The sequence below is a fragment of the Emydura macquarii genome, unplaced genomic scaffold (genome assembly GCF_026122565.2).
Source record: "Emydura macquarii macquarii isolate MOO-44397 ecotype Brisbane River unplaced genomic scaffold, CSIRO-AGI_Emac_v2 contig_1390, whole genome shotgun sequence".
NCBI classification, from domain to species: domain Eukaryota; kingdom Metazoa; phylum Chordata; order Testudines; family Chelidae; genus Emydura; species Emydura macquarii.
In genome coordinates, this window is record NW_027131527.1 from 6868258 (window position 1) to 6893760 (window position 25503).

Genomic DNA, 25503 nt, shown 5'->3' on the forward strand with positions numbered 1-25503 from the left:
CGCCCCCACCAGCAGACAGCTCCAGCAGTGGAAAATGTCTTGGAGTTCTCAGTCATGGAATCCATGACAATCTTATCCTTAATAGGTAATGAAAAGTATATGAGACTTTTACCATTTCTTTGTTTTAATAATTTAAGGTGTTAACAAGAATAAGAGCCTTGTGCTCCTCCATGTCGCATCAATTTTATGCCAGTGTAGCTCCATTGTTTTTAGCTGAGTAACACCAGTGTAAAGCTGCTTTAACAGAATGGAGAATCAGGCCTATTATTTTCATTTTGACTATCCCATTAAATGGTTGTATTTGTTAAAGCAAGAGGAAAACTTGTTTACACAGCTTCACCTTGGGTTTCCCCTGCTGCCAGTGAAAAAAAAAAAGACATACATTTTCAGCAAGCTGTCTGTTTCTTACAGGCAGCTCAGAAACATGAACTGCCAATTTAGAGACATATTTTATCAAATAAATGTCTGCAGGGTGAGAAGTGCTTCTTAACCTATGAATTTTCAAGCTACTTAGGAGCCTCAAAATAGGTGAAACTTGCCTTTTGAAACATCTAAATACTTTTTTGGCAAATTATAGGAAATATTGATACTTAAAATAAGTGCATCTAATATCTTTCTTGTCCAGTCTAAATTCCTATTGGGTCTAATAGGAGTAGACAAGCAGCTCATTACAGTGGATAGGGATTCTGGAAAACCAGTGTTCTGAGTGAAGTGAAAGAGTAGGCTAACTGGAAATAACAGCATGTGTGGGGGGGAAAAACAGCATTCCTTCCACTTTATTCATCACTAAGCTACAGAGGATCTGGCTTTCCTACATTATAAATCCACATTGCTCCTTATCACATCATATCTGTTGGTTTCCACACACAGCGCTTTGCTGCAGCATGAACATTCTTTCCTGGCAGGACATGAAACAAGTTGGCTTACTCTTGCTGGCTGTCACCAACTGTCTTGAAAAGAAGCCTCACTGCAGAGAGTCAGCATTTTCTCAGATGCCTGACTCCCTTAAAGGGGCCTGCAAGGCTTCAGGAGAATAAATGTTCGTCAGGGATTAGGAAAAAATAGGTGTTCTGATAAATTGTACAACTGTTGAACAATAGCACAGTGCATATGTTTGAACAAGTGTGGACAGATGCTCACATGTCCTTTGCTGATGCAAATAAGAACAAATTGACTGCCCCCTCCCCCCCCCCCCGACTGTTTTTTATTGTTATTTCAAGGAAAGTGTGGCTAATTTTCAGTTTCCTGTAAAAATGATTAAAGCGAAACCAAACATTTTCACAACATGGATCTGAATGTGAATTTACATTACTGCAATAGAAACCCGCAATATAATTACAAAAATACTTATAATTTACTGCTTGCTAAAAGTTGGCAGTGTGTTCAGTCCTTTACGGGACCTGCCTTACTGTCACAGTTCAGGGCAACTACATCTATATTTCCTCTATGGTCCACCAAGAGCACCCACTCTCAGGCTTCCAGCTCCCTACTCATCACTCTCCTGGGCAGATACACATGCGTCTCTTCCTCCTCTTCAGGATATTTCCAGGCTACACAGTTCCCTGCCTGCACTGTGAATTCTGCAGCAAGACTCAGACTCATAGACTTTAAAGCCTGAAGGGACCATCAATCATCTAGCAGGCCCTCCTGCACGTTGCAGGCCACAGAATCTCACCCACCCACTCATGTGATAGACCAGTAACTCAGCCAGAGGTTAGGGAAGTCCTCAAATCATGATTTAAAGACTTCAAGTTATAGAGAACCCATTTATCCTAGTTTAAACCTGCAAGTGACTTGCCAAATATGGCAATCAGTTAGACTCTGAACATGTGGGCAAGACCTACCAGCCAGACCCCTGGTAAAGAATTCTCTGTAGTAACTCAAAGCCCTCCCCATCTAGTGTCCCATCACTAGCCATTGGAGATATTTGCTGCTAGCAGTTGCAGACTGGCTACCTGCCATTGTAGGCAGCCTCATCATGCCATCCCCCTATACTTTTATCAAGCTCAGTCTTAAAGCCTATTAGGTTTTTTGCCCCCACGGATCTCCTCAGAAGGCTGTTCCAGAACATCACTGACTGTTAGAAACCTTCATCTGATTTCAAGCCTAAACTTGTTGATGGTCAGTTTTATATCCGTTTTTTCTTTTGTCCACATTGGCGCTTAACCTAAAATACCTCATCTTCCTCCCTGGTATTTATCCTGCTGATATATTTATAGAGAGCAATCATATCTCTCCTCAGCCTTCATTTGGTTAGGCTAAACAAGCCAAGCTCTTTGAGTCTCCTCTCATAAGGTAGGTTTTTCCATTCCTGAAATCATCCTAGCAGCCCTTCTCTGCAACTGTTCCAGTTTGAATTCATCTTTGTTAAACATGGGAGACCAGAATTGCACAAAGCACAAGAAGGCTTGTTTTGCCTTCTCTTCAGAGACTATCAGTCAACAGTGTTTTTGCCACAGTTAAGTAACCACATAGTCATTTCTAAGCAAGCACATTTATTTCTAAGGTGAAAGCATTACAGAAAAAAAATATTAAAAACTATAAAAGAACCTAAAAAAAAGCATGCTAATAAGCTTACCCCAACTCCAATAAGAACTCCAGCCATCAAACAGTCCATCCAACCCCCCACCAGAGTTTTTTTTTCTGTAGTCACAAGTTCATAACAGCTATTAGCTCAAAACAAGCCACCCCATGAACATATTAATCACCCTTTTATCCAGTTTTATGTCTTTGATCTACAGAGACCGGGAATAGGTAATCAGCCACACAAGTAAATATTCAGTCTTGTCTGGCCCATTATTTTAAAAGAGTCCTTTGAAGCTCATAACACTTCCCAGAGTTTACGTTAGTCCTTTCTCACCCTTATAGAAGCTATATACAATCCATGATAATACATATATGAGTTCCAGAGGTGTAGCCGTGCTAGTTTGTTTTTAGCAAAACAGCGAGAGTCCTGTGGCACCTTAAAGACTAACACATTTATTTGGGCATAAGCTTTTGTGGGCAGAAACCCACTTTGGATGCACTCCGATGAAGTGGGTTTCTGCCCACAAAAGCTTATGCCCAAATAAATGTGTTAGTCTTTAAGGTGTCACAGGACTCTTGCTGTTTTAATACATATATGTTTGCTTTTTTAATACAATGAATGCCTACGATACTTAAAAGTAATCCAATAAGCTTTAACTTAATGCAGTAAGGTTTGTCCAGGTTATTGCAGGAAGTTGCCATATTTATCACACTTACAAATATCACTTATTTGGTGTGAAATACATTTGCCTCATCATCACAGTGTTACTCAGTAGGACATAGGTAAATAGTTGAGTATCCTCTGCTGTTCCTGCTTTGGTCAATAGGGCTTGCTCAGTTCCTTCTGCTTCCATGCATTCTGAGTAGAAAGCCAGGGCTCCAGGCTCCTCGTCTTCTGCTCCTGGTCTCTTCTCTCTGCTCTTGTTGATGGATCTCTTGCTCATGTGTGCTGCTTAGCACAATGCAACATGGCAGATAGTAGCAGGCCCTAGCCACCAAAGAGAGGGAAATGGAAAAGTGGCTCAGAGAGGATCAGCTTTCTCCCCTCATAACCCCTCCTTCTAAGTAGTCTGAATTCAGTCATGGTACAATTGACAATCTGGGATGAAAAATTTTGGGTTTCAGTAGTACACGTTAGTTACATTCTAATGTATTCACAATTTCAAATTCGACTCCAGAGAGCACCTGAGCGGGTGGCACTACAGCATGTGTATTGGATTCCCAGAATCATTTTCACCCTTCTAGCAGCTATTGTTAATGCTTATTTTAGTTGGTGTTGGATATATTCTATAATAATGTATTATAGATTGCTGAAATAAACTGAACCTCCTCTGTGGTTAGCTCATAATATTTTTTTCCACTTTTTGTTATTGATCTTGTATTCTAGATTGTGACCTCAGAGATTTTTCCATTTGTCGGATTTATTGTGAAGCTGGGATTTATATACACAGGGTAGCACACTGAACATTTGTAAGAGCTCAAGAAGAGTCATCAGTGAAGTCTTCAGGAACAGAAAATAATCCTAATCATATCAGACTCCTGCCTGGTTATTTGGCTGACCTACAAGCATTACCAGTCATTTGCTTTGTCTGGATCATATAGTTCACAGAGGCTAAGACAAGACAGGAAAATTCCATACTGGAACAGTTGATTTTATATTGAGAATTACTCTCAATCGATGGAAAGCTGTGCTGTTTTACTGAAATACACCTTAGGCACATCAAGGAGCTTCTCCTCATGAAAGTTAGTAGATAAATATTAGGTAAGATTATGCTTATTGCCAGCCAATTAGAATCAGCATTGCAGAGCATGCCACAGCTTGCCCAAGCAATTTTAATAAAACAAACATACACTAAAAGCACAGAAAATCCACCCAGGGCCAATCTGGATTGGAAAGTCTGTGAGCATCAGGAGTGGTTTTTCACTAGCAAGACATACCTACTGCAGCAGTTATTGTAGCCCTGCCCATTGAGAAACAGTGCCAAAACTGCCTATGAGTAAGAGTGGAGACTAAGAAAAATAAACTTGGCCATGATCATGCTATTATGTCTCTTTCACTTGCATCTGTGCAGAGCCTAACTGCATTTTCCAATTAAAACTGAATTTGTATGTACTTTCTGCCTTACCAAGTGGTTCTGCTCTATTTCCTCATCAAGATGTTCTGTACCTCTTCAACACCAGGCCAGGTCTGTGGAGACTCCATTAGCCCTTTATGAAATTAGCATACCTTTTGGGAAAGAGGTTATGCACCTCACATTAGCAGGAATCAGGGTTGTACTCTAAAGCTGACTGCCTGTTGGTTTTTCATGTTACAGACAAATGTGATTTGTATTACATGCATTAGACCAGAGGTTGGCAACCTTCAACAAGGGCTGTGCCAAATCTCCCCCCACCCCGCCCGCCCCTCCCTCTCCCAGTGCTGCAGGAGGGGTGGCGGTGGGGGAGCAGCAGGCCCATTCCTGCAGGGGCTGCACCACTCCTGGCTCAGGGCGCTGTTCAGCCCACGTGGAGAAGGGGATGGGGCTGCTGGGGCCGCTCAAAGTTGGCACGTGTGCCACTTTTGACACGCATGCCGCAGGCTGCCGACCCCTGAATTAGACCAAATCTGGTGCAATAATGGAAGCAGCTTTACAGAGTCACAGTAAAAAATCTTTGTTAAAAAAGATTTAAGGATGAAAATGTGTTTCACTAAAGTCCAGCTTCTGTCTAAAATCAAATATTGAAACTTTCTTCACAAATATGTTATACTCATAATCCCTCCTCCCCCAAATATTAGAAAATCCAGAAATGAACAGTTTCCATCCTGAAGGCCTACCTTCCTGCTATCCCAGCATTTATTGCCTTGAGTTTGGCCTTCTCTGCCCTCTCCACAGGCCTTTGGAATTAAGGTTGCACATAAAGTTTAGTAGATCAAAAGGCCATCAGGCTGATTTTCAGGTATCTTTTCCTGAAGATCACTGAGGGCAACTAGTGCAAATTCCCAAAGTGTTATTACTTGAATAGATTGGGGATGCTAGTTAACCTCTGTGTTTGAGGCGTTCCATCTATGGGATTAATGCATCTGGAAGAAAATCACTGTATCTGCCTTGCTCCTGGCATCTATGAAGCAATACCATATAGTCAATAACCTGTGTTGAAAAATGGTACAGATGATCACAAGTGGTCACTCAAATTTTGGTGGCTTGTCTGATATTTGCTAGGTAAGGGTTTTCATCTGGACTTGGATCTGTTTGCTACAAGATAACACAACAAATATATAAAGTTCTGCTATTACGTGGGCATAGGATCATGCATATCTTATGCCTTTTCTCTTACATTGGGGAGATGAGCTTCATTAACTCTCTCTCATTCTCAGAGTGCAGATGATTTGGTAGAACAGAGTCTGAGTAATTCTGATCGCAGCAGCATGAGCAAAACAGATCTGATTTTTAGAGCTACTCAGAAAGTGTGTCCCCCCAGCTACAGAAAACGAACTTTTCATTCAATGAAAAATTGAAAACCAAAATACTTCGGCCAAAACCTGAAATAGTTTGATTTGGAAATGTTGCCATAGTGCCTTATGGGAGTTATGTTTTGGGGGCCTCATGCTCCATTTTCCTCTCTAGGCCAGGATGAGTCAGTCTCAGTCTGTTCTCTGCTCCAGGCCTGGGAAGGGAGTGAAGACCTTCTTGCCCCTGCCTTTCCTCAGGCCTTGAAAGGAGAAGAGGAGGATTTTGCTACAGCAGCCCCCTTCCCTGCCCTAGGAAAGGGGGGGGTGAAGAACCCCAGGAGCTGTAGGAGGAGCAGAGATGTGACTTGGGGGCAGCAGAATTAATTGCTGGATTGCTGGATGGGCAGATGTGGGAGGCAGAATTGAGACAGGAGCTAGGAGAGTGTATAATTAATTGCCAAACTGGAGAATTTGCTGCTATGAGAATCAATGAATCAGTTAGAAGCTTTTGGTTTTGGGAAAAACTGGAAACCTTGCACCAGCAGGCAGCCAGTGAGACTTTGGGGGCCAGAACACCTTACTGTGTACATTTGGGAGAGGTGGCAACACTATAATAGTCACATGCACCTTGGGGATGGGCAGGGGGAGTTAAAAAATTAAACAGAACAAAACACTCAATATAATCTTGTTTTTAAAAAATCCCATGATTCTGGGGTTGGCAAATACCAAGTATGGCTGTAGGGAGTTCATACAGCCATAGAACAAGAGTTTCTGTGGTAAGTCATCCTTTTTAACTTTTAATTTCCCTTGTTACTGTTTTACAGAGATTCACTAGAACATATATCCAGCTTTTGTTCCGTGAAAAGAAACATGAGCCTTTCCCATAAAATGTTTCCTCAGGGTTTCACAGCCTTGTGTAAATGTTTAAGGCATGGAAATCTGATTAATTTTTAATTTTATTCATCTTTAATTGTTCTATTTGTTTTTATTTAAGATATATTTATGCACACATCTCATTTTGGATATGGTATTTCCGTATAACTTTATACATTAATGTTATATTGTTCTTAAGTTGCAGTTGAGAAAAAAGAGAGTGGGTTTGAGTGGAATTAAAATGTACACTGTGCTGTTAAATATATGGAATAATGTGGTCTATATTATTCCTGAATAAACCATTCACAAAGCCTGTGTAATTGGTTATTAAATTATTTATGAAGTGGGTTTCAGTCTTTTAACAAAGCCATTTGTACATTGGCAACATTGTTTTGAGTTAATTAAATCCTGAATCTCTCTTAATGTAATACTTTTTGTTCTGTTCTACAGTGAATTTCAGATTTTATTCTTATTTAATGGTTTATAATATAGAAAGGAATTGTAACTTCGGTAATGTATTTATTCTCTTTGTCCTTTTGGCACTAGAAACTTAGATTATTTTATTTTTGGTTTAGGAATCACAAGAAATGGCAGTAAGGTGTGTTCCCTCTGTTTCAGAGAGCAGGTAATGTGATTTTTTCTTATAAAGATTAATTTAAATTGACCTTAAGTGGATGGGATGACAGAAGAACTTCATGTTGCCATGTGAACAGGGCTCAAGTTGAGGGGAAGTGGTCATACTCTCCCTTTCCGCAGTAACAAACCAAGACAAAAACTAGATTCTACTCACAGTTAATTGTGCAGATGTCCAAAATATGGTAATGCAGGCTTTGTTGAGCTAGTCAGGCTTAATTTCTTCTCAGTGGGACAGACTTGTTGGTTTTAAGGCCAGAAAGAACCACTATATCAACTTGTCTAACCTATAAAACAAGCCATAAAACTTCATCCAGTTACCCCTGTACTGAGCCGAATAATTTGTTTGATTAAAACATTTCTTCTAGAAAGGCATCCAGTCTTCATTTGAAGACAACAGGAGATGGAGCAATTATAATAAATAGTTCAGAAGGCCCTCACCTCAGGGCCCTGGTTCAGAGCTCAGCTCCCAACTTAAATACCATAAACCCTGGTTAGGCTAGTATATTTAAGCCTGAGAGAAAAAAATCACCACCACACCTATGGGTCTTCTACTCCCCTCTCCCTTGCTCAGTGTCCTGTTCATGTTTAAACAGCCCAGCCCAGGGGCAGGGCAGGACCTCCCTTGATTACATCGCAGGCGGTCCCTTATAGGGTAGTACAGTCCTTCAAACTTGTGTATTTAAATAAGGACTTGGTCCCTTACAGACCATGTTTTGCTCCTTCTTGATCATATAGTGAACTCTCTACTTTAGAGCCATTATTCACTATCAGCTGCTGTACCAGCTCTTTGGTGATGCTGGTAGCTTCCTTAAGTTAGAGGAGCACAGGATGTACTCTGGCAAAGTTCATGATCTGGTAAGCATAAAGGTGACTTAAAGCCACTTTTGCATCTCTTTCCCTGAATAGTGTGGTGTTTTTAGTCTACCTTCTCTGAGGATCTGGGCCATAATACTGACGTTGTGATATCCTGGTCCATTTGAATTGGAATAGATTGATGTAATAAAAAGAGACTTTTGACCCTGCAGACTTCATACATGCTAAACTCCCATTGAAATATAAAGATTGCAGCACTGGGACCTTAGTGAGACTGTATTATAATATTTCAGAACTACATGGAGGGCTAGTTAACTAAAGTCCATGAACAACCTAGTGAGAGAGCTTTTCTGCATTATACTAAAGGTCAAAATGGATTTTCTGTTGTACAACAGTGCTGAACAAATCAACAAAGTTTTCAATGTCCTTAGGGAGCCATTGTTCATTTACTGGCAGGTTTCTCCAGCTTTCTGGATTAACACACAGTCTTGTGTCTAACGTAATGTGTTAAAGGTATACTTTTAGGTTTAAAAATTATGCCCAGAAAACCAGTTACCATATGAGCCTATCTGCTTTCCTCTAAAAATGGCTCTTATCATTAAACCTTATAATTTTGTCACAACTTTATATTGCTCCATTGCACATATAACAAGAACTGAAGCTGTTACCTGAGAAAGGGAATTTACTTTTAACAAATGCATGCCTGACTTGTTTTTAGAGGTTTTTAGCAACTGAACAAAATATTTAGGAACAGAAACAATAGTTCTGATGAGTTAGTGGGGTATTAAAATGGAAACTACTCCTTGAAATAATTTGGATATCTCCCTTGATGTAATACTGGACAGAAATTGAACCTTCTCCTGAATAGTTAGTTACAGTCTGCTTTTATGTCTGCTTTTATTTGAGGACATGTATTGTAAAGACATGTTATCTCCATGTGAAAATGGTTTTGTCCTTCCTAAAAATACAAGAGATTTCATTTTTATCATTATCTCTGACAGAGTTATTGCTACAGAGAGGATATAAGATGAAATATTACTGGGACTCTCAAAGATATTCCCTGAGAACACAAAGATTAGTCAGTCAATAACTTGATAGCTCTTTAGCTGTCTCACTCTTTCCCTTCCAGAGGAAACTTATTTCTGCAAGAACAAATTTCCAAATTAAACCAGTTGCTCCTCTCCATAAAGCTCTATGTGCTCAATTCAACAAGGTATTTCAATTGACTTCAATAGGACTACTCGTGCGCCTAAGTTTCTTGCTGAATCAAGGCCCACATGCACTGAAACCCTGATTCAGCAAAGCACGTAAATGTCTGCTTAAGTCTGTCCTTATTAACAAACCACATAGTGTGCTTAACTTTAAACTGTGCTTAAGTCACATTGACGTCAAAGTTAAGCACAGTCTTAAGTGCTTTGCTGAATTGGGGGCCATAGTCGCCAAGGGAAATGGCAGAAGCCCACATATCACTTTGGACTTTAAGCTAGACTGGAAAACACACTAACAAATGTACCGTAGGGAACAGTCCTACACTGGCAGAGAGCATCTGGAACAGATTACGTAATAGGACTTGCCTTCTCCACTTTCTGTGATCAGAAATCAGAGTCAGTCAGGTTCAGCTCTAGGTTATGCTTCAAATATTTTACCAGTTGCTTCTTTACTCAGTTTAAAACAGTATGTGAATGCCAGGAATTTGGACCATGTTCTGTCCTTTGGCATTGTTCCACTTTTCTGGGAAGCCCAGTTCATGACCCCCAACTCATCCTTTGGGACAAGAACTGTGTCTTTGTATGTTTGTACAGTGCTTCTGCACAACGGAATCTCAACTGTGCTTGAGGGATGCTGTGGTAATATCAATATTAAATCATTGTAGCAACAGTAACAAAATAGCAATCATTTGATAAGAATCTGCAGAGGGAGAAAGAATTGTAGTACATTATTGTAATTCAGAGCTGTGTTAAAACTAGAAGAGACCTTCTTTCAAAATCATACTGCTATCAGCAGAACTAGTACAAACAAATTCAATACAGCTTTTATTTAGTTGAAAAATACCATTTTGTTGAAATGTTTTGTGGAAACATGTAGGTTTTGGTGGAAATTGAGTTGGAAAGTTCTCATGTTGAGGATGGAATGTCCAGTCAGAGAGATCCATCCCAGAATAGCCAATATCAACTGGGGGGCAGGGGAAATCTGAAACTGAGACCCTCCCATCCTTCCAAAAAACCTGACACCCTTGGCCCATGAGCCTCAGCCTTTGAAGGAGTCCCTTCTACCATCCTCTTCTAGGAGCCCACGCCTTCCCTCACCTGTTCCTTACCTTACTCCTCTCTGCTGGAGAGCCTTGCCCGCATGTAATGGGTCTGTCTTGCTTCCTGGCCAGTGCCCAGAGCTGGAAGGAGCTGCTGTGGTTTCAGTAGCTCACATGTGAGGGCACCACATGTTGCATGTAGGGGCTGCTCTAGCTACAGTGACACTGTGACTCCGTGCATCAGGTCACAATGCCACTCACTCAAATTTGTCCCAGCCACCCTCCCGCCATCACATTGTTCCACTGGCCCCCTCTCAAATTGCCCCTTTTATAGTCCTCTCCCATTTCTGGTGTCCCTGCTGTGGTGTGAGACCCAGTTTCAAAGTCTCCCCTCTGAATCAGACAGAGCAGGGACTCCCACATTCCATGTGCGGGTCCTAACCGTGGAGCTACTGACTGTTCAGGAGTGGGTCTCTCTCTCTCTCTCTCTCACATGCGCACACACACACACAGCCCAAAATTCCTTCAGAAGTGAAATGAAAACAAATTTCAAAACCTTGAAGTTTCTTTTTTTTTTTTTTCCAAAATGGAATTCCTGTTTTCCTGCCATCCCTAATCACCAGGCTCTTTCCCAGTGATGTCAGGAAAACATACTGGGTTTATGAATATTTGATGGGTGCTCTAATTTATTATGTGAACAAATACATTTTAGTTTCCTTTCATCACTTCCTTTCTTCCTTTATCTCCTCTTTATTTTCTTCTCTCTTCATTAGACCTGGTCAAAACATTTCTACATTTTGTCAAAAAAAAGGAGAAAAAATATTCCTCACCTCCATTTTTTAACCTGCTCCACAGGCTATTCATCCATGCTGTTCATCTTTTTTGTCTCATACATGAGATATAGTATATGAGACAGAAAGATGAACACATACAGATTACACAAACATGCATGTAAAGACACACACAAAAGTACAGTGGTGTCGCATGCTATAAAGGTTTGATGGGACTCATTTGGGATGGCCACATCACGCATGCATGGCAAAGCTATAAATGAGTGTCAATAAAACCTTTATCTCATCACATCATCATAAATTGTGTGTCCTAGGTTTTCCAAAACATATACCCCAAACCCTATTTTAGAAATGTTTGAGTGTATTAACATTTTTATTGGTGCTGTATTTTTAGTTCTCTTTATGTGTAGAGTCAGATCGCCTAATTACCCTGTGTCTAACTGTAAGGCCTGAGAGGGAGCTAAAAATTATGACTGGGATGTCAAAGGAGCCTTGGTGAGCTCGACACTGTTGCCTGTTGAAATTCAATAGGAGTTGGGCACCTACTGCTCTTAATATCCTTTGAAAATCTCAGCTCATATCAAATAGATTTCAGAAAATGTATGTGTAAGAAAGTGGCTGAAAATAGCCTTTCTATAAATCCAATGCTTGTGATTTTAAGGTCTGATACCTCCTGAACCACTTGTGCTTGAAACTAGTGCTGTATCCCTTTGGAAAGGAGGATTCCCATGTTCCCCAGTCACTTGTTTGGGGGGCATGGAGTGAAAGAAACATTTTCTGACTGTATAATGGCAGCTATTTGAAGCTGCTTAGAGATTTGGAATGTTAGAAAAAGTCCAGCTAAGATGGGTGATGAGGTAATATCTTTTATTGGACCAGTTTCTGCTGGTGAAAGAGACAAGCTGTTGAGCTTACACAGAGCTTACTCAGGTAGACCAGGCTGAGATAAATTAAGGGCTAGAGTGCAGCTGAGATAGCCAAAGGGACAAGCTAACTGCAATTTAGCCATGCATATCACTACTGTGTGTGTAGTATAAATGAAAGCTGGATTAGACAGAATACACACTAAGGTCCCAGTCCAGTAATTGAATCTGTGGAGGTGAACCATTGTGCTTGTGTGGAGCTGTTGAAAGCAATGGGCCTCTGTGAAGATGTAAGGTTCTAGTCATGGAAATTTGATGGCAGGATTGGCACCTTAGCTATTGAAATGATAGATATTTTAGAAATGCCCTAGCAGATGAATAGGCTATTGAAGTGTAGGTACAAAAAAAAGGTAATATGGAAGTGATGTATGAATTTCCCCACCAAGTCCAGTTCTATTGCTTTACTGCCTTCTCCTTCTTCTTCTTGGAGCTGCATCATATGCCCTCTCCTCAGTCTTTTTGCCTGTTTGCATAATAATTAATGATAACTTGGCATGTCTATAGCACTTTTCAGGTCCAAGCTGTGCTGAAACATTATCTAATTAATCCTCACTACAGCCCTGTGAAGCAAAAAAGTATTATCCTCACTTTACATTTCAGATGAGGAAACTGAGGTAGAGAGGCAATATGGCATGCCCTGTGATATAGCATGAGTAGAGGGAGATCAGAATTAAAACTCAGGGCTTACTGATGTTTAGGGTTGAGACCACACCCTCTCCCTTTACATAGTAAATTGAAAAATAATGTACATAAATGTAGTTACAATTGTATCTGATATAGTGAAATAAGAGAGAATATGCTGTCTTAAGTTGCAGGGGGTGGAGGGCAGCAGAACCACGAAAAGACAGTGACAAATGTCATGGGGCTGCACCGTAGGGAAAGGGGGCTGCACCATACGTTCTGCCCCTTGATTTGTAGCTGGCACTAGCTCCTCTGCAGGAGTAACTGCTCTAAACTACAGAAACTTGTTAAGATGGCTGGGTGCAAAACACAACTTACAGGGGCTTTTCCTATCTAAACCAGCCACTGGTGGCAGTAACTGGAACCAAACCCCAGTGTTGACAAGGCCAAATTTACTCCAAAATGTTATACAGGTAACTGGGATAAGCCGGAATCCATTCAGACTCAACTGAAGTGTACCATCATGGGGGCAGCACAGTTGCACAATTGATGCACTGTCATCTCTGACATGTCATTCATCAACCTTTGGCTTTTAGAGCCAACATCTCTCTCCAACCAGTGAACATCCTGAGTTTGCCAGCTGAGAGTCCCCTCTCTTCCTCCCGCTACCCACCGCGCCTCCTTCAGTAATACCTCCCTCCCCAGAAATGCCCACCTGACCAAGGCAGACAGCATACAGTGCAGCCCTGGAGGGATCTTTGCAAATGTGACTGTAAGTCATCTGTGTTTCCCTATTGTAAGGTGGCTATGCACTGGTCCAGTTCCCTAGCATAAGTCAGAACTATCTGCAGTGGCCAGCTACATGTGCATGGGGCTGTTGTACTTTAGCAGTGTAGTGCAGAACCTGCCCTTGAATTTCACAGCATCTCTGTGAAATAGGTATTATATCCATTTTACAGATGAGTAAACTGAGGTATCGAACTGACAAGCTGTGTTCAACACCACACACACTAATCATTTGCAGAGCTCACAATAGAATCCAGTCTTTCTGACTTGTGCTTGAGCCACTAGATAAAACACATCTGAGTAAAAGACAATCAGCAGTGAGTTGATAGAAATAATGCCTACAAATCCAAACAAATGGGCTTACTTTTTTTGTACTTATGATTTTTCAAATTGTGCTCCCAGGGTTTGGGAAAGACAGGGCCAGATCTCTCTCAGCCCTCTAAAAGGACCTGATTGTACTGTGCTAAGAGAGCTGTATTTAGAAAGGAGAGAAAAAGGTATATTCATAATGAACAACTCCACCATTTAATTTTTATCTTTATTAAAACTAACCAAAAGATAAGCATATGATCAACTGCACAGTTAGTGTAAGTATTTTCTTTGGAGGGCCTACAAAGACTTTTAAATATCTTCTCACTGTCCCAGGAAATACAAAGGATATGAAAATAATAATACCATCTTTAAAAAAAATTCTATTTATACCAATATGTTAAAGAAGGCTCCTGTCCAATCAAAGAATCTTAAAATGTCATCCAGTACTATGTAATGATATCAGAGCAGAAGTTCACTTAAAAAAGAAAGCAATAAAAAGGAATGTGTTTCTTGAGAGCAACTATCATTACATGAGATAATGGGCAATTAAATATTTCATAAATTCACATAATCAACAACGTTTTTATAAAACATATTGCTAGTCAGGGTGTGTTAGAATAGGTATTCTTGAGGATTTAATACAATCTTTAATATAATATAGAGGGCCATTAGTCATTTGTAAGAATTTCCATAACATTGCAATCATATTAGAATAATTAAATTGTATACTTTGAAAGGAAAAAAAAAGTTGACGCTAATTAGCAGCACCAAGGAAAATTGTGTGTCATATTCTGAGACATTAAAAAGAACAATTTAACAAAATAGACAAATGCATATTAAAATGCAATGAATGGAAAAATCTTATTAGAGCAATAAAGACATTTTCTAAAAAATGGAGCCAAATGGAATTACCTTACCATAAAGCACTCAAATGGGAATATCTATAGTATATATGGATCTTTCTACCATCAGGGTAATAGCTACTACATGGGCAAAAGTTATATTTGAAAAACAGTAGTAAGAAGAGAAAGAAACCAATTCACTAGTAATAGGAAAAGAATTTAGGGTCTAATCCTGCTGCCATTGAAATTAATGACTAAAGTTCCATTGACTTCAGTGACGCAGGATATGATCCTTAGAAAATGAAGTTATGGGTCTATGGTAAAACCAGGTGAGAAATACAGTTTCTTTCTTACCGCCATTACTATAATAGGATTACATAATGATAAATATCTGTGGAGGAAAGTATAGTTAATTATGATGTTGTGTCATGCAGCAATAAATGTACGTCCAAGTGGATCATTAGCTCTTGTTTTTTTCTTTCTTTGTATGTGTTCCCAAAGAATTTTTGTCATAATTTGTAGAAGGTTTGCTTTGTTGTTCTAGCTTTTGTGCTATAATAGTATACAGCTGCTGGAAACTTTCAAAGAAGTTGCTGAACAGTGTGCATTTCTCTTTTATAGGCCAAATGGCTTCTCAATAATTCAACATTAGCATGATGGGAAAAGTACCAATAAACTTTATTATAAATTTTTACCTTGTGCCTGGATTTAGGGTCAAATAAATAAAGCCATGTACAAGTAGCATGCTTTTTTCAGTGTCAGCAATTAGAAAAAGTGTGGCATGCCCATTTTTCTGAATAGCACACTTCCCCCCTTTTACTAATCCCTTTCCTATGCAATAATGGCTGACTCTTTATGCAAGGCCAGTGGTGCTGGAACAATTTGTATAGGGGGGGTGCTGGAAGCCATTGAACAAAACTGTAAACCCTGAATATGATGGAAATCACTTCAACCCCAGCACCCCTAATTCCAGCACTGATGTGCAAGGCCCTGTGTACTGTGCAGCAGGCTGGATCTAAATTCTGTATCCCCTCCCACTACACAAATTTCTTCAGCACTCTGAGATGCCAGACTGGAGATTGTAGAGCAGTTTTCTTTAAATTTAAAATTAGAGATCTGTACTGAACTCAATATGAAATGGAATAATATATCCGCACAATAACCTCATTGTTATTTATTGTAATATTAAATAGAATTTCTTTTTGGCAGCCAGGACATAGGATGCATCTTGGTATTGTGGGATATGCACATTAACTAACAATCTGCTAACATGATCAACAGTGTAAAAATGAACAATGTTGACATTCAAATTGTCATCTTTGGGTTTCAGTGTCGATGATTCATTGAAGTGAATCAGGAAATGCGCAACCTTCAGAACTATTTTTTCCGGCTGCCTGCAGATTCAGCAAAACAACCCTGGTTTACATTTGGTGCATGTTTTTAAGGTTTTCTTTGCAAACATTCAAGCCGTGAACAATTTTTTTTTTTAGATGAAAACTCTGATTCCAGGGAACAAATCTATGAAGGGGTGGATTCTGCAGCAAATTCTGTGGCTGTTCAGTTGTGGCCTCTGTGGGGCTCTGTCCGTCTGCCTTCCAACACTGAGGCCTGGTCTACACTGATAATGGAGGTCAATGTAATGCTGCTTACGTCAGCCCCATAAAGTATGCATCTCCACTGGCACATCAGTTCCACCGACATAAATCCCGGTAAAATTAAACTTAATAAAACCACATTTGCAAGTGGCATAGCGCTAAAGTCGAATTCTGTGGGTTGATTGAGCGTCAGTGTAGGCAGAGCGCAACGTAAATCAATGTCGTTGGCCTCTGGGAGGTATCCCATAATGCTCTGTTCTGACTGGTCTGCACATTTGCTGTCTGCTGCAGTGTGGTCACATAAAAAGAAAATAGCTCCTCCCTGCAAGACTTGGGAAATTTTGGATTCCCATTTCCTGTTTGGTCAATGTGGAGAGAGCATGCCAGCACAGCTAATCATGGCGACTGTACACCCCAAACGTGCTGCAGCCTAGAGTCGATCTGAGGTTGTGGATCTCATCAGTCTATGGGCCGAAGAATCTGTTCCTGCTCAGCTCCAAGCAAGGAAAAGAAATTTGGGTATCTACGAGAAGACATCTTGCTGCATGTTGGAGAAGGGGCACAACAGGGACATGCAGCAGTGCCACGTTCAGATCAAAGAGCTGAGGCAGGCTTATTAGAAAACTAGGGCAGCTGTTCTGGCTCCTTGCCTAAAACATCCAGCTTTTATGAGGAGCTGCATGCAATTCTCGGAGGAGACCTCACCACTATGCCACCATGAGCGTTGATACCTTGGGGGAATCCAAGTCCAGTCTGAATGAGGATGAGTCCATGGATAAGAAGGAAGAGAATGATGAGAACAGGAGGCAGGCAAGTGTGGTATCCCTTCTCCCAGAAAGCCAGCAGCTGTTTGCAACACAGGAACAGCCCACCCAGACACAGGAAACCATGACTGACCGGGATGCTGGGGAAGGCACATCTGGTGAATATGTACTGCAAATTGTATGTCTTTGGTTATATCCCCTGTCCAGAATCTTGTACCACCAGGAAAAAGTCATGTGTGTGGTGGTGGGGCTGTGCTTCCTCATACTTGGTGTGCTTAAGTATTGGGTTCACCCCAGAAAAGATTATTTATGTGCACAGGGATGCTCCAAGAATCCTCCATGCATATCTCCAGGAAGCTTTCATGCAGGTACTCTGCAATCCTTTGGAGAAGGTTTCTTGGGAGGGCAGCCTTATTTCTTCCACTGCGATAGGACACTTTCTCCTGTCACTCTGTTATTAATTATGCAGGCATCACTGCGGAACACAGCATAGCAGCATAAGGGCCAGGCCTGTAGCCAGATGCTTGTAGTAAATCCTCCCTTTCCACCTCTGTGACCCTCAGCAGGCTGATATCACTCATGGTTACCTAAGGAACATGGCGCATATTTACAGTAACCAACGAAGTAAGATTTTTAAAGTATGTGTTATTGCACAGCTGGGGATGGTTTCTTGGTTCAGCACACAAGTCCCTAAGTGGGACATTGTTGCTATGACCCTTGGGCATCTGCAAATGAGTTCCCGTTTTTTTACTCCAGAGATGGTTAACTCATACCCACCCTTCACCCTTTCTTCCACCTGTTAAAAGCCTGATCAATTGGGAGCCTGACATCAGTGCTGCTCTAGGGAGCATGAACTTGTGCAGCATGGGCCCCAGGGATTTCCCTAACATAGATGTACTCGCCCCTTACTTACCATGCTGGAATGGCACTCCGACCTCTGCAATAGTCAGACAATGGTATGAGGTTGTAGCCTTCTCTTGGGAATGTTCAGGGACTTATTTTTACTTTGTAACATTGCTTTTCGTCCATGGGATGAGTTAAAAATGGATACTTTGTGGTTTGCTTCCCTCACAGTGGACAACGTGGCCTTCAACACACCACCATCTCATACTCCTGCAGAGTACCTGTCACAGATAAGAAAGCGAAAAAAATCCCAGGATGACATGTTTAATGAGCTAATGAACACCTCCGTGGCTGCTGACACAGAGCTAAGAGCGTGGAGGATTTCATTATCTGACAAACTGAACATAGATATGGACAACAGGAAGGCAGCATAGGAGTATGAGCATTTAACACAAGAAGAGATGCTGTGTATAATATGTAATCAGTCAGACATGTTGAGGCATCTGGTTGAGCTTCAGGAAGCACAGCAGCAAGACAGACTCCCTCTGCAGCCCTGCAAAATTCTGAGCTAATGCACTCTTTCCTAGCCCCCACCCCAAAGCAGTCTAGGAGGAGATTGAACAGGGTGCAGTACGTGCTGCACTCCTCGCCAGCTGAGGCGAGCAGAAGGAGGCAACGGCCCCTTTAAGGAGTGGGGATGTGTGATTCTTTCATGTGTGCACAGCCAAAATGGGCTCTGTATCCCCGGTCCCACAAAATGCATGTGGAACATTCCATTTGGATCCTATTTGGAATGGATCGGAGGGGGAGGAGGAAGGTTGGAGGGGAAAACATACTGCTTCACATTTCATTACTGTTTATTGATAAGGGAATAAAGGGAGGGGGAAAGGGATGGGTAGGGGATGCAAAGTGAAAGCACAGCACAGATAAGCAATGCACATTACTGTTGTGTCTCATTGCAAAAGCGGTTTTTCAATGCTTCCCTGAGGCTCAGCGCTCCGCGATTGGCTCTCAGTGTTGCAGTGGCATCTGACTGCTCAAAATTTGTGACCAGTCTATCTGCCTCCGCAACCCAACCCAATGGGAACTTTGTTCCCTTTGTCTTGTAGACATTATGGAGCGCACAGCAGGCAGAGATAACTATTGGGATGTTTTTTTCACTGAGGTCTAGCCTAGTGAGCAGACTTCACCAGCACACTTTTAAACATCCAAATGCACATTCCACCATCATTATTCATTTGGTGAGCCTATTATTAAAATGTTCCTTCTCGCTGTCCAGGTGCCTGGTGGTGTAGGACTTCATTAGCCAGAGGAGCAAGGGGTAGGCAGGATGCCCCAGGATCAATACTGGCATTTCAACATCGCCAATATTTATTTTTGGTCAGGGAAGAAAGTGCCCACCTGCATCTTTTTTAACAGACCTGAGTTCCTAAAGATGTGTGCATCATGTACCTTTCCAGACCACCCCACATTGATGTCAGTGAAGTGTCCCCTGTGATCCAAAAGGGCCTGCAACACCATTGAAAATTATCGTTTTCGGTTTATGTACTCTGTGGCAAGGTGGTCCAGGGCTAAGATAGGGATATGCGTGCCATTTGTCGCCCCACCATAGTTTGGGAACCCCATTGCAGAAAAGCCTTCCACTATGTCCTCCACATTTCCAAAGTCACTACCCTTCTTAGCAGAAGTCTAATAATAGCCCGGCTCACAGCTGCTCCCAGGGTAGATTTACCAACTCCGAATTGATTCCCAACTGACCAGTAGCAGTCTGGCATTGCTAGCTTCCACAGAGTGATGGCCACGCTCTTCTCCAGTGTCAGAGCTGGTCTCAAACAAGTATTCATACGTTTCAGGGCTGGGGAGAGCTCTCCGGAAAGTTCAAAGGAAGTGGCCTTTCACATTTAAAAGTTCTACAGCCACCGCTGATCATCCCACATCTTCAAAACAATGTGATCCCACCAGTCACTGCTTGTTTCCTGAGACCAGAAGCAGCACTCCACTGACTGCAGATGGTGCGTGACAGCCTGCAGCAAATGGGAATTGTTTTGTTCTATGGCTTGTACCAAGGTGGCCTGTGTAACATAGCAATTTTCAGCGCTGCGGCTCCTGTCTCACCCCTGAATATACTTTATAATAAGTCGCAAGGTGTTTGTGATGCTCACAATAATAGTGCAGAGTTCCATTCCTCTCAGGCAATGGTTTGCATGTGGCAGAGATGGAAGGGTTTGAAAAAATGGTGCAAAAAGGCGATCGTCTGTTTGTTTGGACTGGGACAAGGAGGAGGGGCGAGGGATGATGCTGCATCATGGGGGGATGAAAACTTTCCAAACGTCTCTCCGAGTAGTTGCACTGTGGGCTAGCTACCCATGGTGCACTGCTTTGATTGCTGACGTAAGCGTGGATGGTGGAGATGCAATCCCCTGATGCAATGACCATGGCGTGATCATGCTCCTCTGACTTCTAAAATTCGGCAAGTGAAAGTCAATTTAAAATAAATAGACTTCACTTCGCAGTGTAGACATACCCTGAGTGTAAAGTTCAAATGAAGTACTTGATCCTGTGAGGGGCTGAGTACTTCCTGGGGATACTGGGCATCCTTACCCCTCACTATTGTCACAGAATTGTGTCAGGGTGCTTACTGTGTGGTTGCAAAAACATGGGGTTCTGGGAGGAAAAGAAAATGCTAATTTGTTCATTCTATTTTGCAGGGTCTGTCCATTGAAGTGAGTGGCACTTTTTGGTAAGTATCTGTGCAGTATCTCTTCATTAGATTGTTTCTTTACCATCGAGTTGTAAGGCTAAATCTATATGGCTGTAACACCACCGAAGTCAATGGAGTTACACCAGCAGAAAATTCGGCCCCCTTTAAAAAAAGAGAATTTTCAAACAATTAAGAAAAGGAAACCCCATTCCCATACTCCCAAACAAATGAAACCATATTAAATATAAAACCATGTACCAAATCCTTGAAGGTATTGACTAGTGAGCTGAATATTAAAATCTGCCACTGATAGGTAAAATCATTACCACCTCCTGCATAAATGCACAAATCGGGTCTCCTGTACATGTTTTTTATTTAACTGGAGAGCCACTGTTGCTAATCATGTGTCCTTGGCCAGTCCATTCATAAAGAACTCTAATAAATCTCAGCATAGACGGAATTGCTTAATAATGTCTTTGTCTAATTGTACTCATTCTAAATAGTTGGTTGGGTTTGTTTTAAAAAAATCACTGTAATTCATCTTTTTTCCTTTTAAGTTCTAGTGGCGAGATGTCTGGGAATTAATTTTTTAAAATTTTCTACAGTGTATTTGGGTAATTACCTTAAAATGATGGTCTAGAATGTCTCTTTTTCTCTAATTCCTTCAAAGTGTGCATTGCACAAAAAGTACTCGCAGCCAGGTGCAGGTGTTAAACAGACCTTCAGGAAACCTCTTCAATTAGCACTAATATGCAGGGTGCTGCAGAACTCTTGCAAACAACTGTAGTTTATCCCCCCAGTATATCCTCTACTTCAGGGACTATAGTAATTTCTAACATCCAATTACAAATAAAATATAATATGGATTTTTCAGAAATTGAACAACTGATGTAGATAATATTATACAAACAGCAGCAAACACACACAGTCAAAGAAAACAGCAATTTGCAGTACCATTAATTTTAACAGAAGCAATAAATATTCACATGACTTTCAATCTTGCCTCTAAGGGTAATGTTGCACTGGGGAAAAAGTGGGATAAAAAGATACAATTATACTAAAAGAGAATGATCAGGCCAGGGCTGTTTGCTTTTCCTTTGTTATTACTAGAGAGATTTGTGTTTCACTAAGAGTTATCAGATTTCCAGTCCACTTTCTCCTTCTGTTTGATGCAAAATGAAAGCAATTATGGCTTAATCCTGCTATTCTTGTGCACCTTGAGCTATTGCTTAGCTCAAATACATTCAACGCAAACAGCTATGTCTATGTAATATTTAATGAGCAGTTTTAAAATCAGGAAACTTAGAATTAAGAGTTCCCTGTGAATCTTAATTCCATCTCCTTTGCACAAATACATTACAGGCTAAATTCTGGAATTCAGCAAACAGCCGGAATGACCAAGCTGCATGCTAGGGATTTTGGAGGTGGCATGGAGGAAGGAATCAGGCTTCACAATGGCATCATATGTGCCTCTGCAACCACTGCTACAGACTCAGTGGTGAGGGGATTTGCATTCACAGTGCCACCAGCCTGTCCTGCTCCTCAAATGCTCTTTGCAATCTTGGGGATTAGGATCCTCTGTGCACACAGAACTTTTAGCATGGTCTGCAGTCAGGCCCTGCCTCATTCTGCAACAGAACTGCACTGGTTCCACTGAGTCAGGGCCCTCTGTGATTGAAAAGGGGTTGCAGGCTAGGGGTGTGCAATAAGAGTCTTTCATGACACCATCACATCACCCAGCTAATATGGTTTCACTAATATGGGTTCTGTGTGTGGCAGTACAGATTTCATATCCCAGCCCTTCTTCACAGTAGCAGAGCAGGACTCCTACATAGTGCTCAAGAGAGTGCAAGCAGGTGGGCCAGGCTACCACAGCCTCCCAGGAGTGTGGTCTCTTGCCTAGCGATATGGTCATGCCTTCAGCTAGCAGCACATCCTACCTGGAGTCACACACTGCTCCTTATCATCTTCTTTACCTAGCAGAATGACTCTAATGCCTAACACAGAGATAGCACTGATTCTTAGCTTCCCTCCCATTCCCACCACACAGTTTGGCGTCTAAGGGCACAGTTTTGCCCACAAATGACATTCACCTAGATCAAAGATTTCCTATTATTTATCATTAGGAAATAACACCCTCGTGCACTGTTAAAATTTATACCACTGAACCTCGTGAGATAGATAATACCAATGCAAGGGCATCGTACGCTAAGGATGGAATAGAAAGAACCAGCATTGTATGGTTTACTGTTAATGTTCAGTGTTTACCAGAAAATGTGACAATTTATCAGCATTTAAGTGGTGTTGTTGCTTGGTAACAGCCACACACGTTGATAGAATCAATCATGGTATGTCCTCTCCTTCCATACTTCAATTATCCCAGAACTGTGTAATAAATATTTAGGATGAAACCCTGGCCTCATTAAAATCAATGGGAGTTTTGCCATTGACTTCACTAAGGCCAGCATTCCCCTTTGGTGTCTAGAACATATCAGTACGCAGTTTTATCTAATCATGAAATGTAATACCCAGATAATTTGGGCCCTTCACGTCAGCCCCTTTCTGTGGGAAGTTCTCATTCAGGTCACTGGGCATTCTCCAGCATTCAGCATAAGGAATGTGTGCAATGGGGTTAAAATTAAGGCTGTTGTGGTAATTTAAACACTGAATTTTCTCTCCTTTCAGGGTTTTAAATCAGGGTGAAATCCTGGCCCCATTGAAATAAATGGCAAAACTTGTATTGACTGCAGGGGGCCAGGATTTTACCCTTGATACTAAAAGCGACTCGAATAATTAATGGACTTTAGAGGGAGGAAAGACCAGAGTTTTTTCACCTGAAAAATACAAAAACTCTCCTAACCTCCAACCTGCCAACAACTGTGAAAGAAAAATACCATTTGCCCTCTCTAATATTGCACTTCATGACCCTAGCAGTATCTTTTACTATATCACAGTTCTGTCTCTTGGACGAAAAGAAATAATCTATTCAATCTCCTATGTAAATTAAGGGAGCAAATGAATTGTTTTGAAACAACTTTCAGGGCTAAATCTTGGACCCTCAGGCACTGTTGAAACAATGGCCTTTGCACATGATAGCTGTCCATGAGGTAGGGAAGGGAAAGGAATCCTTCCAAACCCTGGGGGCATAGACTCATAGGAGGACTGGAAGGGACCTCAGTAGGTCATCTAGTCTGGTCTAGAGCACTTAAGGCAGGACTAAGTATTAACTAGACCATTCCTGACATCACAGAGCATCAGCAAAGCTGCAGTTACAGCCCAGAAGTTGCTGCAGAACCTTACAAGGCAGTTTTGGGCATTGAATCTATGTAGTCAGGGGACCAGCAGCCAGAGCCATGCTTCCTTTGTTCCATCTCAAATTGGTCAGAAAAATTCTGATGAAACATTTTTGTGGAGATGGTTCAATTTCAGCGAAGTTCTGACAGAACCTAGGCAGGGTTCTGACCGAAACTTGTCTGGTTTCCTGCCAACTTCTCTGCATTGCTGAAGCCCTGGTGGACTGTCCTGAAGATGGGAATCTTGGGCTTCCAGTTGCACTACTCTGAAGCAGGGACTCCATTCCCTTTCCACAAAGAATTGAAAATGTTTGGTGTTCGTTCCAAACTGGATCGAAACCAAATTTTGAAATATCAAAATTCTTTGCAAACCAGAATGATCTTTTTTCTGCCCAGCTGCTGCCTTACATCATGCTTTATCTGAAGAAGGACAAGCCTGTTTGATTAAAACAAGAACTCCCTGACCTTTTACCTACATACATTTCATTTGTTTTTGAGGTTTCAGAATAGTTGTGTTAACGGTTCCCCCATTGCTTTTCTTTAGAGATCAGTAAACTTCACTAGGTTCATATAAGCATTGAGATGACTAGATACTAATTCAAAATTTATCCCAAATGTCCACAGCTCCTTTGCTATTTGAGTCTGATTCTTGTGCCTCCTCCTCAACAGAGTTGGCCCAACACCCTCAAAGAAGATGAAAGATGGTCCAGGCAGATCAAGCTAAATCAACAAAGCTCCAATTTATTGCTTTTCTTGCCACAGCTCCACCATTCAGCCCCCCCTCAGTATGTAAGTTATACACAGATTTATCTATGCTGATAAACTCAAGTTTACTGTTTACATTATCTCTGAAACTGGAGTGTAAAGATCAAACAATATATAGAGTTGTTTTTGTGTAGAACTGTGGATAACTTCCTGATTGGGTGTACTGTATTATACTAGAGTTGAGCAGTATATTTCATTGAGTTACTTAGCTGGTAAAGTGGCAGATCAGGTCAAACTATTCTCTCATAGTAGAGACCCAGATTAGAGAATGGAACTAGGATTGAAAGGCATGTGAGCCAACAGATGGTGGGAACACCTCAGAGTTGGTAGGTTCGCTTCTAAACTCTTCTCATTGCATGGGTATGTCTGCGCATGCATGCGGGCACACACATCATCTTTCCGTTCTATATATACAGCCCAGAAACCATACTGAACCTGTGACGGTTTCACCCAGTTGCTGTCCCAACATGGGGAGATCTGATTTTCCAGTTTTGTACCTTGTGTAGAAATCAGAATGGCAGCATTTTCCATTCGCTGTACTCTAATGTAAATGATTGCACAAGATGGGTAACAGAGAAACAGGGCTCCGGGCACTGGTAAACTGCTCCAGTCCTAACGATCTTGTATATCTGGCTTCTTTTTAACTTGCTGTTGCTTCCATCTTCTGTGTTATTGGTCTGAGGCCTAGGTAGGTTCACATATATACTTTTGCTATAATTTTCTGTCTCAGGAAACAGAATT

General features: G+C 41.3%; 1 long non-coding RNA gene across 1 annotated transcript in view; it reads left to right on the forward strand.

The window, feature by feature from the left end:
* The window catches only part of LOC137156026 (uncharacterized), a 49199-nt gene that overhangs the window by 2547 nt on the left and 21149 nt on the right, over positions 1-25503 (forward strand). Inside the window, exons 2-4 of the long non-coding RNA XR_010920641.1 lie at positions 7405-7454; positions 20712-20743; positions 24667-24786. This is a non-coding gene — a long non-coding RNA (uncharacterized lncRNA). The remainder of the gene's footprint in view (positions 1-7404; positions 7455-20711; positions 20744-24666; positions 24787-25503) is intronic.